Raw genomic sequence first — 22,471 nt, 5'->3', positions numbered from 1 at the left:
GTTTGTTAATCCCCATTTCATCTTGAAATATAATGCAAAATTTGATACTGGAAAAGAAAGAAAATGGAAAAATTGACAATTTTTCGCAATTTGCACGACGCTCACGGGAAAATTCCGATGGGCGAATCGAAAATTTAGTTACTGGGTTCATAATAAAATTAGAAATGTAAATGGCAACCTTCGGAATGGTTTATGAATCCCCATTTCATCTTAGTGGAAATATAATGAAGACCAAAACTTCACTGGAAAAGTTCGATCAACATATAAAAAAATTACATATACCTTCCGAGTACAGAAGCTGGTTGGGATAAACCAAAGTTAAATTTAGTTTCGGAAAAGTATCTTCTTTATCAACTGAAGTTTTATGAAAAGACAACATGATTTGGTTATAGTCTTTCTCTGTTATGTAATCATTTTCGTAACGCAAATTTAACATTGTATTCAATATAAATATTCTATCCGTGAACAAACTGTAGATACTATTATCAGGTAATAAAACTATTATTTTTGTAATAAGAGCAGATGCAGTGCTATACAACGATCGATCCATAATGGCCGTATAAAATTTAATTTCCTTTTTTAGCACAACGTATCAATTCTCATAAGCTGTCAATAAAATACGTGTTCAATCTATTTGTTATTAGTTTCCAGACAGATATCTTCATATAATATACAGGTGAATTCATTATTGTTAATAATACAAATTCCTAAAATAGTTTTACACACTTAAACTTTAAAGGGTCTTGCACTACTCAATATAAGAATTAGAACATCCGATTTCCTCGGATGTTTCCTGAAATTTTCGGAGAAACGAAACAAATATATTTTCAATACTGAAAACTGTACTGTAACTGAAACATAGTTGTCACTATGTTCGCGATGTCCTACCAACGCTATCTAGTATAGACTCGTCAAGTAAACTTTGACTAGTTAATTAGTAGGGCCTAATTGTTAACAATGATAGCAAGTACAGTTCAGTACTGCGATAAGTGTGTAATAAAAGTTCAGAAATACGTGTCATGCGCCAACGAAAAGGAAACTCGGGGAGTCCCAGTGCAATTAACAGCAACAATGACAAGAAAGTGTTTTTGAGCTAGTCTTAAACAATCCGAAAGCCAGCCAGACAGGAACAGCGGTTCATTTTGACTTAAAAAAATCTCCCTGCAAAAAATCCTGAAGGAGCTGAAAGCATTATCTTCAGGTACATCAGCTATAACATCCTCGGGATTATCACAGTCGAGAGTAATATTGCGCCAGAATTCCTACACTCTGGCAAATACAGGAGTGAATGTAAAGTAACCACGCTCGTCAATGCGCGTTACTAGATTCGACTACTTATTCTGGAGTACAGAATTAGTACTTTGTTTATTCACCGTACTAATTCACCAAGCGGATATCACCCTCTTTGTAATCCGAATACTTCTCTCATTTTAACTTCATGCCTCTCGTATGTTTTTCGGCATTCACCGCTGTACTTTACAGTATTCAAATCTTGAATTTTTGAAAAATACGTGGTTCTCAGAGGGAGCAAAATCATCATTTTTCGGGCTATGTATGCCATTACACGAATCGAGTTCGACGTTTTGCCAAACAAGATGAGTTTCAATAAAATCCTTTACATGGTGCAAAAGTAAATAGCTGGTTTGCTGTTTTGTTATTGGTTCGTATTTTGTCGGAGAGAATTGTAGACAAGTCACATAAATTACCTGAGCAATCACTATTAAATAGCGGAGGTGCAACTAAATGCTAATAAAATAAAAAAGAATAAGAAGTATCACGATCGATTTACTGAACACGGCGATTTTTTAACGGCAAAATCTGTGTACCAGAATATGAATATAGTTCCAAAAAATGTTGTTCATTGCAAATAAAATAAACTGAAATAATTCATACTATTAGTGATCTTTCATCTATACAAGGATCTTTTGATATCTAGTTAGCCTAGACCAGTTCCATTCATAAACAAAATATTGCGTTACCATAGCAACGAACAATAAATTATTAGAAGTGTGAGTGTGAAATTTGACGTCAAAAAAGTAAACCAGTAAACCTGCTGAATGAATTAAAAGAAAGATGTCCACCGAAATTGTGACCATCGAAAAATTGCAGTATCGAGCCATCATCAAGGTATTTAAAAGGGTTAAGAGGTTAGCAGATTTACGAAGATATACTTAATATCCTTGGTGATCAATGTCCTTCGTATGCGACCGTGAAAAATTGGACTGCAAGCTTCAAAAGAGATAAATTTTCCATTGAAGATGATGATCGATCGGAAAGGCCATTCGACACTACTGACCACTCTACTGGAAAAAAATTACAGAGAAAAGACGCGGAAAGCTATCCAAAGATGTTTTATTTTTGCAGGACAACGCTCCTGCACACAAAACTCATTGCTATGCAAAATTCGTGATTTAGGGTTTGAATTACTAGAACACCCTCCTTATTCATCAGATTTGGCTCCGTCCGACTATCATCTCTTTCTCAACTGAAAAAAAGGTTTAAAAGGTCGTACATTTTCTTCCAACGAGGAGGCAATAAAAGCTGTGGAGGTATGATTTGCAGAGCAGAAGAAACATTTTTTTTTTGAAAGGTCTAGAGACGATGAAGGTTCGCTGTAATAAATGTATCCAATTAAGAGGAGAATATGTTGAGTGATGAAATATTTTGATATTGAAATTGTGTTTGGTTCTATAGTAGGCTAAGAATTTTTCAGTATAACCTCGTAATCAACAAGGGGACGTACAAATTCCAACACACTTTATCCCTGTTCTACGTTAATTCTGTCGTGCACGTAATTGGGCATTTCGAGATCAATTTTTGCAGCAGGACTGGGAAACAGATATCCTAAATTCGTAAATATAATAGAGTAATAAGGATTCACCGTGCAGAATCGTCAGAAATCGAGGCTTCCGAGAAAAACCTACAGAGGCAGGAAGTGGGATGTGAAAAAAACTGTAGCTGAAGCTCAAATGTGGTACCCGGAAATAAAAAGAAGAAGACAAATATAAGAAAAAAGCATAAAACAAAGAGAGAGAGAGAGAGAAATGCTTTATTGTCCAAAAATTCTTATAATTCGTAGACAAAAGCTTGAAAAAACTGAAAACCAAACATAAAAACAACTAAATAAAGTTGCAAATATAACAAAATTTCAATATACAGATAAAAACCACAATGAGTAACAAAGTTATGGGTGATCATTATATAAGTCCATAGCAAGAATTAAACCAGTATGCTGTCCGGAATTGAATATTATTATTAGAATATGAGTTTATAGAGTAGAAGGCAACTTTTAGTAAATACGCTCTCAAATTATTGCGTAATGCGGGACAAAGGATATAGATTTGATACCATTTGGCGAGTGATTGTGCCTTTTTTTGCATTATAAAATATTGAGCCCTTAACTAATTCTGAACGTAGAGTTTTAAGAATTTTACATCAATGATGGTGTTATTTACTAAAAAAGGCAGCGATATATTTTTATATAATAAAACTTTAGTTTTAGAAGCGTTGAGAGAGAAAATTAGAATTGCACCATGATTTAAGGATGATAAGGTTACTAGAAATGGTTCTATAAAGTGCCGTGAGATCAGTGCCTTGAGACACTCCATATTCTATTGGCTTGCAAGATAACATCGTTGTTTCAATCTTTACAAGCTACTTTCTGTTGATAAGGCTGACATAAAACATGCGAGAGGTGTTCCCCTGAAACCGTAGTACTGCAATTTGTTGATTAAAATATTATGATTACCAATATCGAAAATTCACAAAATGTTGTTGCGGTGATACTTAAAAACCTAACCTAACCTAACCTAAATTGATGTGTAGTGAATATTTTATTTCTAAACAGAAATGATAAAAACCTCTTTTTGACTAATCTTTCTATAATCTTGAATAACCTGGAAAGGAGTGTAATTGGGCGATGATTCTATGCTTGATTTTTATCTCCATAATGCAGAGGTATGAATGTAGCAGACTTAAGGCAACTGGGAGAATTGCTTTTTTGAAATGTCACTGTTAAACTATCCAATGTACAAAGTTATTATGACTTAAAACAAGATCAAATTCTTATAAATATAAACTACAACATGCTCCATCCTCAAGTACCCATGTCGAGGCCGTTGTGAGCTTTCAAGAACGGAAGAAGTATCGTTAACGGAACTATTGGCTACGAGTACTAGTAGCAGGTAGGTACGACCTCGACAAATATTCTGAATTTTGATAGTCTACGGTATAAGTTTGGAGCTGGTCGATGGTTAATCTATAAAAAACAGAATGGGATTTACATGTAGAATATTCAACGAAAACCACGTCTATAAGTAACGAAAAACTATCCAGTTATTTTTATAAGAAAAATCGCTCCTATTGGACGTTCATCATATATTATATAGTCCAGGTAATATGGTCTGAATACGACAATTGTTTTCCTTCTGGTCTAAATTCATTCGGCGATCATTATTCAATACCTTCCCCAATCGTTAAATTTAACATCTTATTTTTCAACAAGACAATTTTACAAAGAAAATATTATCATTCACTTCTTCCATAAGAATAAATAACAAAACTTCGAAAAACATTTTTAATGTGATTAATTCTGAAGCACAAAAAGGACAATTCTTTAAAAATAGATTCATGAAAAACTTGATGGGATAAAAATTTTGGAAAATCGTTTACTTATTAACAAAACTATGCAAATGAATATAGGAAAAACAAAATCGTTAGAAGTTTTCATGCAACTGCTTATTTTTGAAGCATTAGCTTACGACGTCTTCCTACCAAAGTGTGTACATTTCTGAGCTAAACGTTGAGAGCTCAAGATCCTGTACAATTTGCCTTTTTAGTTCTTTGTTTTCCGCATTATGCATTCTTAGCTAGGCTAATATAATTTTAAATCTCTGTAGACTAATCACTCTTCTAGATATTTCAATACCTAGACCGTTTTTTTTCCATAAATCTAATAGAATTCTTCGGCTTGTTTTATACATCACAGACAAATTCATAAATATATATCAATCGGATTAGAACGTTTTTCGCCGTCTTCCGATTCCCAGTTTACATCTTTCTCGATCTTCTAAAAGATCTTCTTCCAATCCTCTTTCTCGAATATCCCTACCTCCAACTTAATCTTGGTCTTCCTCTCTTTCTTCTTCCTCGTGGTGTCCAATTTAAAATTTTTTTGGGTATGCGGTCTTCAGGCATTCTTTGGACATGTCCGTACCATCTTAACTGACTCACCCTAATGTCTTCTGTAATCGTATGCTGCACTTTCATGATCTCCCTGATTCTCTCGTTTCTTATTTCTTCACGTCTTGATATTCCTGCCGCGCGTCTCCAATAATCCATTTCTGTGGCTTCAAGCATTTTCACTGTTTTTTTCTTTCAGCGGCCAGACTTCGCTACTATTCTATGTTGTGTTTCTTCAAGTATTAAATTTTGTTGTTTTCCTCCAATACACATACACTCCGTTTTACTCAATTTTACTTCCAGACCTCATTTCCTGTATTCCTCTACTAGCTTTCTTGTCATATATTCTAAGTCTTCTAGAATATACTTGCTCAGACTCAGATTCATGTGGACTGTGGTGTACAAAGTTTTTCTCTTCAGAATCACTGGAGCCAACAGGTTCCTCATCACTTTGTAACCATCTTACAAAGCTTTGAACCTTTTCTGTTCGTTTTCGTAGCTGTACATTTTTATCTAAACAGTAATAAAAATATCAAAATCATTAAGAAATGAAAATAATAACAAACAATCGAATAAATTATTATCTAATCTGGGGTAATAATGACCCAAGTAACTCTAAAATGATAAGACGAGTTATGTGGTTGGGGGATCAACATTAACAAGATACATTATTTCTCATATCTAAACAGCAACTGTCGTTAAAACTAGCCTATGAACAGTTTTTTTTTATTGGCGTGACAGTACTTTTTTATAATAAATAGTATTGATTGCGAAAAAATGAAATTTGGGTATTGTTGAGACATTATTACCAAAAAAAGTTTGAAACAGCCGGATAGCGTTGCAGTGCAATAATATTTTTCATCTTATCCTTAAAAATTGTGTTATTAAGGTCTCAATATCTTGATGAACGTTTGGTTAAAGCCATAGAATTCGATCGATTATACTTTTAATATTGAGGCATTCTTTCAAGAAACAGAGTAAGTATTGGAAAGCGACGTTATTTCTGAGACCCCCTCCATAAATAGCATCAAGTACATCATTCAATGTATGACCTATAGATCCAGTTCATGACCTACAAACTTATTTCACGAATGATACAATGAGTTAATTCCACGCCCTCCTATTTATACATATTATTAGTTATTGAAAAGCGCTGCATAATAAATCATCATTCGAAACAATACTCCGTGACACCTACGAATCATTCCAAGCCATAACGCTATCACCAAATGAAGTACGATCCTGTTCGGTACTACCTACCCATCATAGAGATTTCATCGGAGATCGATGCGCTATTGTTTCATGTTGAGTTGTCATGTATCGTTAAAAGTAAAATTAGGACACTATATTCGTCCGGTTGATCGTCCTTGAAATAGGTGTGTTGTAAGGAAGTGAACGGCCGAAAGGTTAACACGGTACTCTTTGATCATACCAAGATATGTGCTCTTAGATGGTGCTTATTAACTTTCCCTGACGTTTTAAAACGGCTTGTCGCTAGGGTCTTTGAGTATTGAGATAAGGAACCATTTAAAATTTTTGAATACATTCAAGAGCACTTAAATTGAAAGTCTGTTATTTTTTTTAATTAATTTCGAAGATAAAGATAACAAATATTAGACTCCAGTGATATCAAATGTTTTTATAAGACCGACGAAACCGTTAGTAGAATGTTTATTATCTACTATAGAATGTGTATTATCTAGTAATCAATTATCATTAATTATTAAATTATTATATTATAATAATGATTGCAAAGAATTTTTTTACTCTGTTTTCTACTTTTCTTTGAAAAAAAAATGTAAAACTTCATTACGATTATTTGGCAAACAAAATGGATGCTTTTGTCAATTTAGAATCTAATATTTTATCTCATTTGTTATTTTTCAATCCTTGAAAACGTCATATGAGACGTAAGTTGGTAAATACGACACCCCTGTAATCTCTTACTGACAAAAATTTTTTTTTAGTAAAATCTTGGAGCAAATGGTATTAACTTGAAAAAAATATAAAATATTATGATGCTTTTCGCTTTCACAGATCAACAATATGTTATAATCGGTACCCACCCTTTTTATGCTTGTTCACAATTAAGGGTAACTGATCCTCGTAGAAGGACCCAGAGCTATGAGTTAGCTATCGAACGTCAACCGATTTACATCTCCCTTAACAAAAAACAAGAATTCTACCAGAAAATAGTGATAAAGCTGCTCAAGCGGTCACCCTATTGCGACAAGTAGTTAGCGAGAAGTAGCTAGTGCTTTGGTCACATATCAGTCCAGTGTTTCCAGGATTAACCGTTGTTAATCTGGTATCTTTCATCGAAGAACAAGGTGCATATCCGAGTGACATGACCGATTCATTGTTAGCACATCGCTCAGAAATCGGGCACTTGCTGGTGTTCAAGTCCAACAAGAGCTTAGTAAAAAAAGCGAGGAGTGATTACTAGTGAATAGTGTACAGTCATAAGAAGCAAAAATCTAAAAAGGCCAGTTATCAGTTCCAAATTAAGCCCAGCCCACTGAGCAGCTTGTCTATGATTTGCCAGAGAACACGTCTACTGAAGACCTGAAGAAATATTTGGCTTTTCAAGAAGGTTCCTGGCAGGCATTTCAATGGAAAGAAACCTAGTTGGTTTAAAACTTAGTGACATTCAAACTTTCTAATGCACATTCCGTACAGCAGTATTTACAGGATCATGAAATTGACGATATGGATTGGTCAGAGCGTAGCATGGACTTAAATTCATGGAATGAAGTTGAGAAAACAGCTCTGACTAGCAATCTTGCAACTGCTACGAAATCAGACCTCAAAACGGCACTCAATGAAGAATGAGCATCTGAAAATAAACTTATTCGATCCATGAAAGACTGATTGGCAGCTGTTATTAAGCTTAAGGAGAGAGAACCCTTTCTCTTTGTTAAAAATTGTTTTCGTTTGATATTTTTCCTCAACAAAAAAAATAACTCAATAACAACATTGATTTGATGACTCATCATAAAGTGATTCGTTGTGGAAATTTTTCTGGGAATTGAAAAACTGGTTATGGAGGTATTAGTAAATATTTGTTATGAAAGACAATACGCCTTCGCAAACAAAACATGAGATATTATCTTCAGAGACTGCAACATCGTTTATAACCGTAAAATTCGTTAAACGTAGCCATTTGAGCTAGACTTACATTTAACGTTTGGGAATGCCAAAAACAGTGACAACTAGTAATATTATCGAAGTTCATCAAATAGTACTTGATTACAGTTGGTTATACTGATCTTACTCTCCGATGATAGCCAAGACTCAAATTCACGAAATAAACTCCAAATTAGTTGACCAACCACCCTATTCACCAGATCTGGTCTTCTGTAACTATTTCCTAGCTATAAATTTTGACTTGCAGAAGAGAGATTTTCATCAATCGGAAATATGAAAGAAAAATATGTTAAAAAATGGAAATGTCTTGTTTCTTTGTTGATTTGGAAGATCGTTTATGGAATGACGGTGTTTCGATCAGATATATAAACCTGTAGCCCCTTCATTTTCAATTCAAACGATTCTCGTGGTTTGTGAACGTATCCATTAGTAAGTGTTTCCAAATCGTCGAAGTGGTTTATAGCATCATATAATTAGCATTTAGGGGACTTTCCAGTAATTTTCTTTTACTGAAAAACAATATTTCTTAACTACATAACTGAAAGATGACTGCACAACACCTATATAATGACGCTGGGAGGAAGATGTGTTTTCAGCTTTTGCTGGGTGCGAAGTCTCGTTAGCTAATGCATTGAAATAATTTTTAATAGAAAAGTTTTATATTTCTCCATCTGACTTCATTTATATCACACGCACGCACACCTCAAGAAAAGAGCTTCCAGTAATTCAAGTTCTTCTTTTCTTGTATACCGTATTAAAAAAAAACTTGTTATTAGAAAAATTTATGTTCATCTGATTCAACTGAATAGGCTTAAGAGTTTAAAATTAACTTTTATAATGCTTGGATTTATATATTCGATTTCCAAATACGTTAACCAAAGTATTATCGCTGTTATTTTGTGATGATAGGAACGAGTCATATTTTAAAATTCACTTCTTGGTATTAATATAATAAATTATCAGAAAAATTTCAACTGTTCATTTCATTAGGTATACCAGCGTATTTCAGTATAATTTATAAAAAATTTATGGCAGTGAATTTATACATATAAATTCAAGAAAATATTCTATCACATTTTAGACCCCCACGTTGTAGAAAAACTTTGTGAGTGGCAGGATTAGCATTCTAAATTATAAATAGAAACTCGAATTAAAATTTTATTACATTTGTGTTCACATTTCTCAATGTTTTTCCACAGCAACCAAATTACTAGTCACGTGCGTAAGTCGCATATTCTATTAAAAAACAACGTTTTTCCAAGGAGATCCCCAATTAAGTCTGATAACATGTTGAGCCCCGACCCCGACCCCCAACTGAACCTACAGCCTAAAGCGGTCCTATAGAACGCAGGACGTGTTTTATTTGAAACCTTCTCGCCCAAGGGACCGTATTTAAATGCGTTTTATTTGATTGGACATTTGGTCCATTTGATTTTTTTTTTCATAATCTTCAGCTCCATTGTATTCTATTTGATCAAAATTTTTCATTTTTGCTTCTGTACCTATTTTTGGTGAATTTTGTTTCTATTGATATATAAAAAAATAATAATTTTCTCATGCGTGAAGTTGCAATACTAAAAAAACCAATTGAAGTAAAAGCGTGGAGTGTGAAGAAGGGATGACATCTGTTGTAATGATTACGAAAAATAACGATAGATTATAAATGGAACTAGTCTTACCAAACACTTGAGAAAGAGCTTATTTATAAATGAGTCACTTTCACGAATATTTTAAAATAGTTCAACAAAAAATAAACAGCAGATAAGTAAAAATTATCTTACCCAAAAGCAATATTTTTGATCTCGTACAATATTTTTCAAAACACATTTTGGTGCATTTCTCATAAAAGCATAAATAATCGTCAAAGGATAAAAAATAGGTTAAGAATTTTATAGTCGAAGGAATGTAATGAAACGATTTAATGTTTTTTGTGTGCGGCCCATTGGACCGCTTTGGGCACTAGGGAAAAGTTTATCAATTTTGTTTGGGGCTCAACGTGTTGAACATGAATCCTTCAAAATGGAAAATATTTAACATTCACACATCAATAGATATGCAGAAATGTCAATTTTTTTTCAAGGTTACACAACAAAATAATTGTGACACGTTACTTTATAAATGTCCTTTAACGATAGTTATACAAAAATTGAATAATTTTCACCAACTATTTATGCAGAAAGACATATCTAGAGCACCGAATGAAAAAAATTTAACTCGACTATAAATCGTAATGAAACCTTTTATAAAATAGGTGGTAATTCATTATACAAGCCAATTACACGTGTTGTGTACCAAATCTAAAGCATTTATTAAATTTGCGATATCACGTAACTAGCTACTGGTTTTCAAACTAAAAGACTAACTTGTAGCCTGGAGCTATTCAACAGATATATCTTTTAGCAAGCATAAACGATCTTAACTACAGATATAATCTTAGATTATCATTATTATGACTTTGTGAGAGAAACGTGCGAGATCAGATTCTGAACGTACGTTTCTACTTTTATTATTAAATTAACCCTTGATGTGATGGGTTGTTCACTGAATTTAGCAGAAAAAATTGAATTTTTAGTTGCAAGGTTTTGTTATATATTTTAGCTTCACCTTTCCAACAAAACGTGTGGTTTAATTGACCACAATTACACATTTTTGGTTAATCATGGCTTTCGAGTAACTTTATTAATTTTGCAACGACCTGCTAATTCAACAACTGTCATTATTTGTTTTGATACCTGGGCAGACCTGAGCATTGATAATATATTGATTGATAAAACCTCACATCATATGATTGTTAAGTTTTTCGTTAAGTTAAGTTTTTTTGTCCGAAATTAATTTATAGAAAAAACTGCTTATAAATAACCAAAACAAACTTAATTTTATGTTCATTGAACGAAATTGAAACTATCAAAAAAACGTCCGACATCAGATTCTGAACGTACGTTTCTACTTTTATTATTACGTTAACCCTTGATGTTATTGGCTGTTCACTGAATTTAACAGAAAAACTTGAATATACTACTATTTGATTCTAGTATTTGATACTAAGTTAGATTGGAGACGTGTAAAATCCAAAGTTGTGGAAAAGTTTGGTTCACTAATTAAATCAATGTCTTAAAGTTTTTTTTAATAAAGTGATCTAAAACAAACTATGGGTTTGATGGTAAAAACGTTTTAATCATTATGAGATCGTCAAATATTTCTTATTGAAAGCTCTATTCACGAAATTATTAGATTCTTCGAGTAGAATCATATTTCTGATTGACTTTTAACAAACGCACAACGTAATTTGAAATTTATATTGATTCCAGATCATGCAGTATAGATTCAATAATCATATTTAGTGCTAAAATATGCCAAAGTAAATTTTCTGTAAACATTGACTTAATGTTCTTACTACTATGTCAATCTTGCAATTTTATATCTATTCTATAATTAATTAATTCTAAGAATTATTGGTATATTGGACAGACTAAGAGATTCGTTATTGACAAGTTTAAAGAGCACAAAGCTCATTTAGAATAAGAACGGACTGGAAAATCGAGTATTAGCGATCACGCTTCCAGTCATAATCATGACATAAAATTAATAATGTAAAATATTTCAAAAAATATCCAATAATGAATTGTTAGATGCATTTGAAAGCAATGCAATTGCCTAATGTAAGAGTAGCTCAAATAGGGACAAAGGGCAAATTCCTTACAGCCCACTCTATAGTTTACTAGTCAAGGAATAAAGATAAAGATTCCTGCTGGGAATTAATCTTCGCGGGAGAAGATTTATTGGTGAGAAAATTCAGTTTGAGTATCTGAAGACGATAACCGGGTTATCGAAACGCGCGTCAGACAGTGTAATTGTGAATGTTGGTGAAGTTGTGGTATAAACAGTGTATTCAGTATTATAAATGACAACAACTCAAAACAAACTAAAGCAATCGAATTTGCAAATCTGCAAAAATTTTGAAAAATTTGATAGTTGAATAAGGAAACTATAAGCATGGTATGATCACGTCCAAAGAATGTCAGATCACGGGACGATGAATTCTAAGAGGGTGAGCAGCTCTGAAATGATAGGACAGGAAACTAAAATGAAAATGAACTGAGGAGAACAAGAACTCATAAGGGAAAATTCCGAAAAAAAAAACGAGAAAAAAAGTTGAAGGAGATAATTATAAACTATTGTAGACGAAACAAGGCTGATTAGTATCTACACTAAAACAAATGTTTCCTCACAAATGACAGTGATTTTTACTTTTTCTCGCATAAATCTAATGTGGAAAGAAAATAGGGGGTTGTAAACTGATTGGAGTACAAGAGCAGCGAATTCTTAAGAGAACATTTTTGAAAACAAAAAGCAATAATCAAAGCGCCTAATACGTACACAATAAGTATCATATTATCACAACCCAAGTCGTCTTTGTCTGCTACATTTTCTTCAGATTCGCTATTATTAACATCGTTTTATACATTGAGTATTTATTTATTATTTGTCCGTATCATCAATTCTATTTCCATGTACCAATTTCCAATTTTTATGTTTTCTGTTTATCTCTATACTTCATTTAGCTAGTACCCTAGTAACCTAAGTTATCGTTTGCGAATTAATCGGTGAATTCAACAGTCCAAAATTTGTGAAGAAAGAAACATTACATTGAATTAGAATGCTCAAATCAGATATCTAACTTCTGTTATAACGAACTTATATTCAATATAAAATTATTTCAAATAAAAATGAAAAAGTTTATTTTATTCAGTTATAAAGATTTCTCTTGATTTGTCTTAACATCATCAACGAATAATTGATTTTAATACTACTTTGACACTCTGTTTCTTGTTTACAGCTTGTTATTTGCATATATGCGTAGATAAACGTTGGCGATTACTTGTTATTGCATTACGACTCATAACAAATCATTCCACTTTTTACTTAAAGAAATTGAGCGTAGATGTATACATTAATAAAACCACGTATATATAAACCATCATTCAAATTTTTCCAGTAAGTAATCGGTATGAGCTATTAGTTAACAGATTATCTGTTGATGAAAATGGAATTGAAATAATACTATTCACCAGGCCAATAATAGGGTTTTCACGTACCCGGTTATCTGCTGATTCAGATATATATATATATATATATATATATATATATATATATATATATATATATATATATATATATATAAGTATGAGGTTCCTTGACATTACTTAATCGAATTTTTAGTTGCAAGGTTTTGTTATATATTTAATTATGGCTTACGAGTAATCTTATTAATTATCCAGCGACCTGTTGGTTGAACAACTGTTATAATGTGTTGTAATATCTGGGCAGACCTGAGTATTGATAAAATTATTGTTTTTGATTTGATTTGAATTATTGATAAAACCTCACATTATATAGTTGTAAAGTTTATTTCAAAATTTATTTATAAAAAAACTGCTTATAAATAACCAAAACCAACTTAATTTTTATATTCATTGAACGAAATTAAAACTATCAAAGGGGTCAATCAATGTTATTTTTTTGGGTTTTATAACGAACCTCTCGGCAAAAGAAAAAGTTTCTTTGATATCTGTAGAAGTTGGTCAACTAGAATAATTATGTTAATAAAATAAAGCAAATAATTACCTGAAATTGTTTTTTCAAATCATTCTTTTTTGTTGACAAGGATGAAAGTGAACACTGTTTAGTAGCATTGTTGATAAAGACTTCATTCAACTGCCTTTCGAAGGAAGTGATAGTAATTTCGTGCAGCGTAATATTATCAACATATCTTGAATTGTCCTTGTCTTGAACATAATAATTTTAAAACAAACGTACCTCCGGTAGATCTTCAGTATACGCAATTATGATTGCTGACCTGGTATTAACTAAGAAAAACACATTTGTTTGTGATAAATCGATTTTATTTATCAATATAATCTTCTTCAGAAACAATGAAATCACTCCAAAGCTTCTCTAACTTCTCAATGCCGCGCTTGTAGAAGGATTTGTCTTCTGCCTCAAAATAGGCTTCATTTTCTGCAATTGCTTCTTGATTTCAACCAAATTTCTTACTGGTGAACATTTGTTTTGAGTCAGCGAATGGCCAGTAGTCACTACGGGCCAGATCTGGATGAGGAAGCAAATCGAAATGTTCAATTTAACAATCGTTGCCATCGACTTGTGAATCGGTGCATTGTCTTGGTGAAACAGTAGTTCCTTCTACATATGAGTTAGTTTTTCCTTAATTTCTGTATCTAAATGATCCAACAACTCTATTGATTGTTCTTCCTAGCTGACTGTTGTGACTGATTGTCACGAATGGATACAAAAAATCGGCTCTATGACTTGTAAACATGGCCCAACATGTTATTTTTAATCGACTTTGAGTTATCACTTTCTCATGGTCAAATGTTCATGCATAATTATAAACACGCTGCTTTCTGGCCTCAGCTATTTCACGTAATTTCAATTTATGATTGGATATAACCAATTTGAGGAGGTTTCTTATGTTTTCTGGAATAACCACCTCAATTTGACTACCAGAACTTTCACCATCATATGTATCTGTACGACCACGTTTATATTCAGCAAACCAATTAACAAATGGTTCTTTTCGATGAAGCGAAGTCTTGATAATACTTTTGAAGCTATTGCTCAGTTTTTACAGTATTATTTTTTCCATCAAGAAGCAATGATAAATAAACATACGAAAATTTTTTGAAAATAACAACAGTAGCATCACTTAAATGACTGTCTCTTTTTTCTAACTAATTGTAATGCGTCTGTGTGTCAGTCAGACGATTTGAATGATGTCATATGTCTTCGATCTGTGACTTTTTTTTCAGTGTAGAATAAAAGTCATTTGACAAATGAGAACGAATTTTTCGGATCTTCTATCACATATAAATAATCTCTTTTCTGTTTATCTTCTCCACTGATAATGGATCTCAATATTTCTTTTGTTTCAGGTATAATTCATTACAGTGAGAGCCTTTTCAATATAATTAAAGATGCTTTTTAGTTCTTAAGAACGTCAAAAATGAACTATTTTCAAAGAATACCTAAAGTTTTACTTTAAATATTACCGGGATTTGAAAACACTCGGATACCTGGGTACAGCCAGCCAGGTATCGGGACCCGATATACCAGCCAATGCCCACTTGAGAGCAGTGATTGAGCATCTTCTTATGGCTTCAATGGCCCATTTCCCGAAGCGGTTTCTCAGTTTCGGTAAAAGATAGAATACACGTGGAGCCAAATCTAATGATTATGGTGGTCGATCGATGATACAATTATGTGACGCCACATTATAGTGGTGAAAAATCCATGGATATGTACACAAATCCTGTCATATACTGCGAACTGCTTTTCGAATACTGCTCCTGGTAGGGAACAGCTTGAAAGAGCTGCATTTTCTGTAAGAGTATCCCTAAAACTCCAATTATGATCTAAGTTCACAAGTTTTCTTTCGGGAATTTCCAGAAAACTCCGTAAATTGTTTTGAACAAACACCAAATTTCTAGATCAGTTTTCAACTATGATTATAGTAATAAATAATTAACACATGGCTTACTACTTTTAGCTTCACTTAACAATTACTTGCTTACTAGTAATTGTTCGAAAGCGAGTTATTCTGATTTTAATATTTGGATATCATTGAGAATGTGTTATTAATGAACTATTTATTTCACCTTTCCAAATACAAAAATATCCATTATTGGAATTTTCGAGGATCTAGCAGATCCAAGCATCTATCACTGAACGTATTATCTAGCCAATCAATGATTTTTTCAGTAGAATGAGCAAGGCAATAATACTGAAATAAATGCGTCTGTCGACTATACATTTTGAAGATCTTGGAAATAAATGTACTTTACGTTCCTGCAAAAGAGAAATGTGTTATTTCCTTAATTTAATCATGCCTTTGCTCCAACATGACCACCTCGTTTTATTCAAAGAATTATATTAATTTGATAATTTATCAATTTGTAGAGAATGATTTGGGAGAATGATTCTGACATTGATCTATTAGTTTCTTAGACACCTGATGTGAAAGTTAGGATAACAGAAGAAATTAACAAAATAACCCCTGCGGTAGTACGAAATGTACAAAAATCACTTCAGTTATTGCAAGAAGTGAATAGTGTTCACTTTGTTGAACATTTAATTTAATTGTTAAATAAAAATAAATTCTAAATATTATGCGACACAAATTAAAAAAACTTTATATTGCTGAACAGAGGACTAAAATCCCTTTGGAGCCAGTAGCAATAAGCAAAATGTAATAACTGACTGAAATTTGGTATAAAAACTTTTTTTATATACAGAGAAACAAGTTTTTGGAAATATCCGGAGTATACTTTTTTTAAAAATCTATTTTAGAAATTACTCTTTCGTTCAGTTATGCTAATCCTTGAGAGATAAAAATTTCAATCTATAAAAGCAACAATTCATCAATTTACGTGGGATTTGTTGATATAATTGATCGATCTTTTTAGACATACTCTGAATTTTTTATTAAGTTGGGTACCTATATCCTGTTCTTATTGTTGTTTTACCCACACACATCTGAACAATGGATATATTTGCGAAAATACCATTGGTGACATACAAATGACGTGAAATTGTTTTATGTTACGGAAAGTAACGAAGAGTATGTACATTTAACCAATTCACACTTTCCTGAAACCAGAAAAAAAAACGATATTTGTTCTACTTTTCTATAACTCATAACAAACATTTACTGTTTATGGCTTAAATGAAGTAAAGCACGTTCTCTAACAACAACATACAGTAGCGTAGGCATTGATTTACATCTTGAATATAAAAAATAAAGTAGGATGTTTACATATAGTCATAACTCAACAACAGTGCTTTTCTCAATTCCTAATAGCGAAGTAACTATTGAAAACATTGGAAAATCGACAATAAAAATGAAAATTAAATAGAAAATACTTTGCAAGCTATTCAAATAAATTACAAATGTCAAATGAACAAATGACAGACAGACTTCTCTGGTAGAAATCGATCATTGATTTTGGTCACTGCAAGATATGAAATCGCGGTAGAACTTGCTTATTTTGGAATATAAGTCACGTTGTTAGAAAAATAGGTGATATTGCCAATCCCTCTGCAGCCTCAAACATAATTGTCTTGATCGAACACAAAAATGAGCATATAAAGCACTCAGTTGAACCTAAAGATCTCATCAGCAAAGTATTCACGAAAAAATTCACACAATGGGACGTTCTTGGTAATAAGAGAACTAAATAATAATAAATTTAGAGTTGATTCAGTTCTTATGCCAATAATTTCAAGGATGATTGGACGAATTCAGTTCCCGTTTCGTTTTGTTTTCACCATGACGATAAAAAAAGTCACGTTCGTGTCAGTCGTACGTGACACGATCAGGTGTTTCTAAGCTTGATAATAAAAAAATTATATCACGAGGTGCATGAATGAAGACAATTTGATTAAGTGCATTCCATACTGTACAATATGGACATAGGTTAACTTAATCATGTATTAATATTACGTTGGAATTTCTAGAGCTGTGGGTGATATTCATACTGTTCACTGTTCACACCACCACTACACTAAAACTCACAATTACACTGTTACTATTAACGGTTGTATTTAATTCCTTATGTAAATCCAAAAGATTACCTCGTACTTCCAAAATATTGTAGAAATTACTGTTTTTGATACTTAAGTGACCTTTGCTTCGTTTGCGATAAAACTCCATGAAATCTCTTTTAGATGTTGGATCATAGTTTCATCACCCGTTATAATTAATTGATTTACACTTTCTTGGTTCTCGTGGCAAAGCCCTACCAACATTTCACTCGACTCTGCCTTAGCACTGTGCTTAGAATGCCAAGCACCCACTTTTCACTCGTCGACATATTTGAGTGCTTATGTAGGATCCTTAGAATATTTTATTTAAATAATGCCGGTGTAAACTGCAATTTCTGTTGTTTTGTTGTTTTTAGGAGCCGATTACTTATTCCACTACTTTAATTTTTTCTGTAGTTAGTCACCATCACAAGATCTCCCACAAGTGGGTCATATTCTAATGATTCTCATCCACAGTAAAACAACTTGAACCAATTTTTTATTTTTGAGCATCATAGGCACAAGTCAACGTAAACAGCTTACAATATGTTTGATTTGAGTTGATGTTAATACTCCTTCAGTCAAAAATTCAATAGCTCAATTAAAGACATTTTTTAAAATAACTTAACTGACTCTACTACAATGGAACAGATCGAAGCAGCAAGTTGAATGTTAGTGTTCAATTTGAGATATTTTTTAGAATAACTTAACTGACTCTACTACAATGGAATAGATGGAAGCAGCAATTTGAATCTTGGTGTACAGCTTGTTGGGACTACCAAGTTATCATGGTGATAAACCTTTAGTCTCTGAAGACTAGAAGTTATCGAAATGCGCATCAGACATTTCACTTTCCTATTAATTTTTGCATTATTGTTTTATCCTGATAGTCCGAAACGAAATAATTATTTTCTTCGATCATTTTACTTTTATTGAATCATAAATTCAGTTCAGTTAATCTATAACACGTAATCCATTGACTGTTTGGAAATTTATCAATTTTAATTTTTGATCACAGAAGTATTAACATCAACTCAAATCAAACAGATTGTAAGCTGTTTACGTTGACTTGTGCGTATCATGCTCAAAAATAAAAAAAATGTTTCAAGTTGCTTCACTGGTGACGAGAATCATTAGAAGATTACCCACTTGTGAAAGACTTGTGATGATGACTACTACAGAAAACATTAAAGTAGTGGAAGAAGTAATCGGCACTCGAAAACAAAAGAAATTGCAGCTTAGGCCAGCATTATTTAAAGAAAAATATTCTAAGGATCCTACAAATATGTCAAAAAAAAGCAGCGTCGAGTAAAACGTTGTTAGAGCGCATTGCCACGAGGGCCAAGAAGTTGTGATCCAATTATTGTAACAGGTGATGAAACTATAATCGGACAACTAAAAGAGTGGTATCGGATACGAAAAAAATGTTTTTTAAGGTATCAAAAAAATGTGTAACTGCGAGAGTTTTTTTGGATTAACTCAAGGAATCGAATACAAGCGTTAACGCTGCAAATTACTCCGACTTACTAAGGCAGTTGCTTTCAATAATTATCGAAAAAAGTCGCAGAAAAATAAGCCCAAGTGTGCGTTTGCTTCATGATAATGCTTCAGTTCAAACTGCTGTCAAAAATCACCGTACACGAATTTGGCTTCAAAGAGATTAAATACTTAAACATAGAGCCCTGATCTCTCCTTGTTCGACTATTTTTTTGGTAATGAAGCTAAAGGTCGAGGGTTGGAATATTTAACAGATACGTTTTAAAAAGCGTGTGGAAATGCACTACGAATTCGAGTTATTGGGAGACCTTAATTTGTGTTCTTGCAATCCTCCCTTTTACCTTGAATCTCCTGAATTAATAAGCAAAAAAAATGAGCTTACGTTCACTTCAACTCCTTAATAGACAAGTGTCAACGTACGACAATCAAATATGCTCACTAACAAGATTCACCAAGATCCTTAATTATTTGTAAAAACGGATGAAATAAGCCAGTTATAATTGTGTGCTTGTCATAAAATAGACTAATAAAGAAATAGTCAATCAACTGGAAAGGTAATCAACTGAGCACAGTTAGTTACAGGATGTTATTGTCACAGAAGTGTTAGCTACCTTTTATATATTGCGGTCGTTTTGAAAGATGTTAACTCGTCCCTAATGAAAAGTAATAGTCTGATATTTTGGTGTTAACATATTAACGGCTGATTTTATAATATCACCCTAACTGGAGCTCTAGCTAAAGGTTCCTTTAGATTAAAGAGCCCTTTTACTTAATTGCTAAAGTCGTTTTGTAACGGTTTCTCAAGTATAAAAGCTTCTTTAAAACGTTAAAAAGGGGTTGACAATTCTCTGTCCTTTCCCAAAATGTGTTGTACATAATTGATACAAAATATTTATTTCCACGATGTTCCTTGTTTTTATAATAGATTCATTGTATTAATTTTCAGCATTTGTATTCACGTTCTCCAATTTATTTATTATTCGCTGTCATCCATTGAAAGGTGTCCTTCCTCGAACTGCTTTTTCAAAGCACTGTTATTGAATATTGTCTGGTCTCAAACGGATCCTAGCCGACGAACTATGATGTTACGAATCCGAACCCGAGCATCGGATACAGTAATGCAAAAAAACCCTTTTCGATTCCTGAAAATGTCTGCGTCTTCTCCGCCAGGTAATTGTATCAAAGTTAGGTCGATTGCACTTATTGTCCTAGTGTGAAATTGGTTATTCGATCTTCTTGTATTCTTTCCTCTGATTCAGTCAAATCATTGCTAATGTAGATTTTTCCTTTTTTCTCTCACCCTGTATATCACCACCGCGCAATAATTAATTTGGCAGCGAAAGGAGTTCATACACCTCAACGACGGTTCAGAAATTCCCTTCTATCCGTCTTATCAATCTTATCAGTGGGAAAAAACATGTTTAAATTTTTGTTTCTTCAAGTTTTTTCCATATATGTTTTATTCAGTTGTTAAATTACCTGAACAATCACTATTAAATAGCAGAGGTGCAACTGAACGCTAATAAAATAAAAAGGATAAGAAGTATCACTATCGATTTACTGAACAGCTCGATTTTTTTAACTTTTTTAACGGCAAAATCTGTGTACCTGAATATGAATTTAGTTATAAAAAATGTTGTTCATTGAAAACAGAATAAACTCAAATAATTCATACTATTAGTGATTTTTCAGCGTTTGAGTACGATTTTTCTGCTGCTGATTGATTTCAATAATCAAAATAACTAATAAAGTCTATAGACAAACCTATGTTGGAAAATACGCCATGTACATTTTCTCGTATGTTTATTATTCTCCAAGACATAAGAAGTTTCGTCTCCAAAAAACTTCTGGAAAAGTTTTGGCTTCAGTTGTTTGAGATTGCCATGATTGATTTTTGGATAAGGTAGAACAATAACTGGAGATTACTATTCGATATTACCCACCACTCTACAGTAAAAAATTGAAGAAAAAAGACCCAGAAAGTTATACAAATTACTAGAACACCCCCTTATTCACCAGATTTGGCTCCATCCGACTATCATCTCTTTCCTCATCTGAATAAAAGTTGGAAAGGTCGTAAATTTTCTTCCAACGAGGAGGTAATAAAAGCTATGGAGGTCTGGTTTGCAGAGCAAGAAGAAACATTTTTTTTGGTAGGTCTAGAAACGTTGCAGGTTCGCTGTAATAAATGTATCCAATTAAGAGGAGAATATGTTGAGTAATGAAATATTTTGATATTGAAATTGTGTTTGGTTCTATAGTAAGCTAAGAATTTTTCAATATTTCCTCGTATGTAATGTAAATTTACAATTGTGATATTCCAGATATCTGTTAAAATACAATGTGTACATTGATGTACAATTTTTTTTAAATTACCGAAAGAACCGGAATGAACAAAGAGAAATTTTACACTTCCTATAGTCAACCCAACTGGTGGAGTCATATGTGTAGAAGTTTTCTACTCTCTGGTACTTTTTTTGTGAACCAGAAGTACTTTGGTTCAAGCAGCTATGGTAAAACGATGAGATTATTATACTCATGGGACGAATCTGTCCACTTCCTTCGAATTTTAGCTGTTTCTATAAAATCTTCCACTGTTAAGTTTATCTGTTGCATTTCTTTCTCGATAGTTCTTCCACATTTTCGTACAGGTCTGCGTCTTTATCTTTCACCTGTTGCATCATAATGAACGCTTCTCTGCTTATGTTTGTTCTTGGTTTCCGTAGTATATGACCTACCAATCTTCACTTTCGTTTTATGATCGTTACGTCTACGAGATGTGGCTATTAACAAACAAGACTGGTGATATAAAATATTTTATGTATATGATGTATAAGTATTCATTATCAGCTTCAACATATAACTCCTGCCATTGTTACAAACAGTACAGAAAGCCAGTTCCTCCAGGACGCGCGCCGCTTTTTCTTTCACAGCTTCAACAGAACAAATTTATCACATGTTTTCTTGCTCTTTCCGTCTTCTTTTCTGATGAAATTGAGTCAAAGTCAAACGCTTTCAAAGTATAAAAAAAATATTTTTGATGTTCAAG

General features: G+C 32.7%; 1 protein-coding gene across 1 annotated transcript in view; it reads left to right on the top strand.

Moving 5' to 3' along the window:
- LOC130893685 (serine proteinase stubble-like) overlaps positions 1–22,471 on the top strand; it is a 115,604-nt gene that overhangs the window by 60,313 nt on the left and 32,820 nt on the right. The gene's annotated exons all lie outside the window — the stretch shown is intronic.

This window comes from Diorhabda carinulata, chromosome 5 (genome assembly GCF_026250575.1).
Source record: "Diorhabda carinulata isolate Delta chromosome 5, icDioCari1.1, whole genome shotgun sequence".
In the NCBI taxonomy this organism is placed as follows: domain Eukaryota; kingdom Metazoa; phylum Arthropoda; class Insecta; order Coleoptera; family Chrysomelidae; genus Diorhabda; species Diorhabda carinulata.
The sequence above is the reverse complement of the archived record's forward strand: the minus strand, read 5'-3'. Positions and strand labels throughout refer to the sequence as shown.